The sequence below is a fragment of the Babylonia areolata genome, chromosome 22 (genome assembly GCF_041734735.1).
Source record: "Babylonia areolata isolate BAREFJ2019XMU chromosome 22, ASM4173473v1, whole genome shotgun sequence".
Classification (NCBI taxonomy): domain Eukaryota; kingdom Metazoa; phylum Mollusca; class Gastropoda; order Neogastropoda; family Buccinidae; genus Babylonia; species Babylonia areolata.
Genome location: NC_134897.1, coordinates 43,190,296 through 43,194,565, shown reverse-complemented (window position 1 = coordinate 43,194,565; position 4,270 = coordinate 43,190,296). Strand labels below are relative to the sequence as shown.

At 42.1% G+C, this 4,270-nt stretch overlaps 1 protein-coding gene across 1 annotated transcript in view; it reads left to right on the top strand.

Moving 5' to 3' along the window:
• Window positions 1-4,208: 4,208 nt before the first annotated feature.
• LOC143297394 (adipokinetic hormone/corazonin-related peptide receptor variant I-like) overlaps window positions 4,209-4,270 on the top strand; it is a 237,478-nt gene continuing 237,416 nt past the window's right edge. Inside the window, exon 1 of the mRNA XM_076609726.1 lies at window positions 4,209-4,270. This exon is cut by the window's right edge and continues 737 nt beyond it. The gene's annotated coding sequence lies outside the window, so the exon portion shown is untranslated.

Genomic DNA, 4,270 nt, shown 5'->3' with positions numbered 1-4,270 from the left:
GAAAGTAATAGGAAAATGTACATCTTCCAAATACACAGAAGTACAGAACAAAGAACATGGATTGGAAAGAAGAAAGTAATAGGAAAATGTACATCTTCCAAATACACAGAAGTACCAAACAAAGAACCAGGGGATTGGAAAGAAGAAAGTAATAGGAAAATGTACATCTTCCAAATACACAGAAGTACAAAACAAAGAACCAGGGATTGGAAAGAAGAAAGTAATAGGAAAATGTACATCTTCCAAATACACAGAAGTACAAAACAAAGAACCAGGGGATTGGAAAGAAGAAAGTAATAGGAAAATGTACATCTTCCAAATACACAGAAGTACAAGACAAAGAACCAGGGATTGGAAAGAAGAAAGTAATAGGAAAATGTACATCTTCCAAATACACAGAAGTACAAAACAAAGAACCAGGGATCGGAAAGAAGAAAGTAATAGGAAAATGTACATCTTCCAAATACACAGAAGTACAAAACAAAGAACCAGGGATTGGAAAGAAGAAAGTAATAGGAAAATGTACATCTTCCAAATACACAGAAGTACAGAACAAAGAACCAGGGATTGGAAAGAAGGGAGGAGTAAAAGGCCGGACCGGAAAACGAGGGACGGGACTGCACGTCCCCACCCCCACCCCCACCACACCCGGGGGGGACGGGCGGAAAGACAACCCCGTGGCCCCCGCCACAGAGAGAGAGTAATACTGAACATAGACTGTGGAATGTCCACCTCTCTCTATGGCGAAACATGTTCATCATGAGAAAATTATTAATTTATTCAAAAATATATATTTCCATATCAATGTAGAGACAGGGAAGTTGCGCCCCTCCCGCCCAAACTTTAATAGACCACCGGTCAAAGCATATAGTTGCGAAACCGTTCCTGGGAGTACTTTAGACAATACGAAATTACGAGAAAAACGTAGCACATTAGCGGATAAAAAAACAAACAAACTGAATGATATACGCCAGATAATTGGCGACACAGAGCTAGCATAATGGCAGTAAACAAGCTTACCTCAACAGCCGGTGAGACCTTGTCAGAAACAAACTTCCAGAGACTGGAACTCAGCCTCTTCCACCTGGCCGCCTGCAGAAACCCAAACTGATTCCTGGCTGACCGAACAGCCAACCGCCACCCCCCCCCTCTTCAAACAAATGAAGAGGAACCGGGTCCCACTGAACAGACCAACCAGAAGGCCTTCCAGTCCAAAACCGTCTTTGTGAAGTCCGAGCAAAAGAGAGAGAGGAGCTGAAATGTGAACCATGAACAGTTCACTCAGAAACCTAATAACCGCACGAGCGGCACAGACCACACTGCTCACACATGTATGGCAACGCTATCGTCGCAAAAGCCGGATCCATGCCGTCTTCCCCAAGAATGACGAAATTGAAAAAAAAAGACGTTTTAACTGTTGATCGTGACAACAATCTATATGTCAGTGTATCAACAATAACAGGGCAAGAAAGCTTTAATATCCAACCATTAAACCCGACCAAATCATGTTTTGAGATGTAATAAACTTTTACTCACATCAAAGACCGTCATTCGTTGGAGACTGAATGAAATAATCATTTTCTTCGCATCAACATACAAGTTTAAAAGACTTTACATGTTTTTTTTCCTCTTGTCCTTGTGTTTGATGTAATTTCATCAGCGACGCCTGCAGTGATTGTTTTTAACCTATCTGCTGTTACATAAGTAATGGTTTATCATTTTCATTATTATTATTATTATTATTATCATTATTATTATTATTATTATTATTATCGTGATCATTCGTAGATGAGATGTGGATGGCTTTCCATGGGTTTAAGACAGTCAGGATCCTCGCGAAGAGTCGTAGATGTTAAAAATCGCGTTGTTCCGTGAATAATGCTCGAGACTTTTAAAGGTGGAACTCGCTGTGCGAGATGTGTGTGTGTGTGTGTGTGTGTGTGTGTGTGTGTGTGTGCACGCGTGGCCGTGCCGACCTGTCTGGCTCCCTATCTTTCTTTTTTAAGTATGTCTGTGCGCTTGCGTGCACGTTTTCAACGCCGCACCATGTTTATTTATGAAAGGTGTGCAGTTGGACGTAAACACAACATGTCCTGAGCAGATAGCATCTAAAAGACACTTTTCCGTCTGTCGCAGGAACGCAGCAAGCAAGTCATCGCTTTCCACACGTCAGAGATTCTATCTCACCAAGTTTCTGTGCACATCCCTGGCTCTTCCCGGACCACCCGAAAGCAACGTGTTGGCTGCCTGCTTGCTACAACTACGAACATAACTTTCTGTTTCCATCAACCTCCCCAAACCAGCAAGCAGCTTGATTGAAGATCTGAGCATTTCATTCCATTCCATGTGAAATCACAACCCTCCCACCTCCCCAACAAATAGACCTGGACGTCAAAAACAGAATCTGTTTCCAGTCTTTTATATGGTGTTAGTATAACTATTATTTTTTATTGTTGTGTTTGTGGTTGTGTGTGTGTTTCTTTTGGGAACTGTTTGTGAATGTTGTGAGCATATTGCCTGTCTGCTGGAAGATTTTCTGTGGAGATCGTGGCCTGCGGTAACAGCGGCATGTGGAAGGTGGTCATCCGTTCCACATTGATAACAGGCTGGTGAGGTGGGTGCTCATTCAGTCATTCATCCCGGAAGGAAAACCGTTGATCTTTGTCGGGGGTGTACTTTGGTGTTGATGACAACACGCCCGGGTGCTTGAAGGGTTGAGGGGGATTACGTTTGTTCTGAGAAACGAGATTGGCTTGGTTACAGGGGATTGTGGTGATCTTGTGGGTTGGATTCCTTCGTTTGGAAGTGAGTTTGAAGGGATTTTGTGTGTATTGTTTCTTTGTTGCTGTTGTTGTTTGTTGTTGTTGGAGCTGATCTTTAGTGATAATTTCTCGTTGTTGTGTTGCTGTCGGATAATGTGTATGTAAAATTATACATTCTTTACAACTGATTAACAGAACCGTTGTCATTTACTTATTTGAAATTAATCAGCTAACTGAAACGTACAGCTTCAGGATGAAATGACAAATTCTCTTTTCTTCTTTTTTTTTCTTTTCTTTTTAACTTGAGCCTTCTTATGTTATTGTCCTCACACACAGCGTGTGCCTTGCCACAAATTTTGCAATTGTTGTTGCTGAAAATTAATACCATGGTTGTTTTTTTCTGATGCATAAACTAACTTAACCGTTCAAACAAAAGCTGTACGTACTAGTCAATTTTGTCTAGTATCAGTAGAGATATGCTTTTGTTGTACATTGTGGACTGAGAAAGAGATTGTAAGTGCCAGTTTCACTTTAGGAGATGGCAATGAGATCAGAACAAACACGTCCTGGTTCAATCATTTGTGATTGCCAGGACTAAACTTGGCATGCCACGCATTTATCAAGTCGAACAAAAACACCAACGGGTGCAATAGCCGAGTGGTTAAAGCGTTGGACTTTCAATCTGAGGGCCCCGGGTTCGAATCTCGGTAACGGCGCCTGGTGGGCAAAGGGTGGAGATATTTTTCGCTCCCCGAGGTCAACATATGTGCAGACCTGCTAGTGCCTGAACCCCCTTTGTGTATATACACGAGCAGAGGATCAAATACGCACGTTAAAGATCCTGTACCCAGTATGCACACCCCCGAAAACGGAGTATGGCTCCCTACATGGCGGGGTAAAAACGGTAATACACGTAAAAGCCCACTCGTGTGCATACGAGTGAGCGTTGTAGTTGCAGCCCATGAACAAAGAAGAAGCAACAACACCGAAATCGATTAATTCAACACAATACCTTCGTTGCTCCTATCTGGCGGCTCTCGTCATAGCAGCTGAGACCTTGTCATCCAGCACGAAATATCTAACAATACTTACCAGCTCACTTAACACTCTTCGCTCCGGCTTGACCATAAGGCGTCAACAAGTCTTCTCCAGTCTTTGCAGTTTGCAACAATAATTCTTCGATTATTATCTTTGATTTATCGTTTGATTGGTGTCCAGATTTCATCAAAGGACTGGGAGATCTTGAGCGATGAGCATCAGCGGGATGACTGGATTCGAGCAGAGAGCGATCGGAATCATTGAACTGAAGTGATAAATATTATTTCTTTAAAACCACGGTTCCTGTTTGATTTGGAACAGAAGGAGTTGTGTCTGTTACAGTAACTGGAAGAATCTTACCAGGGCCATGTATAGGTATACTTAAATTAAAGGTGAAAGACAGTGAGACTCGATTGATTATTGATATTAATGTTGTTGGTTTTTTTATGCGATCACGCTGTGACAGTGCA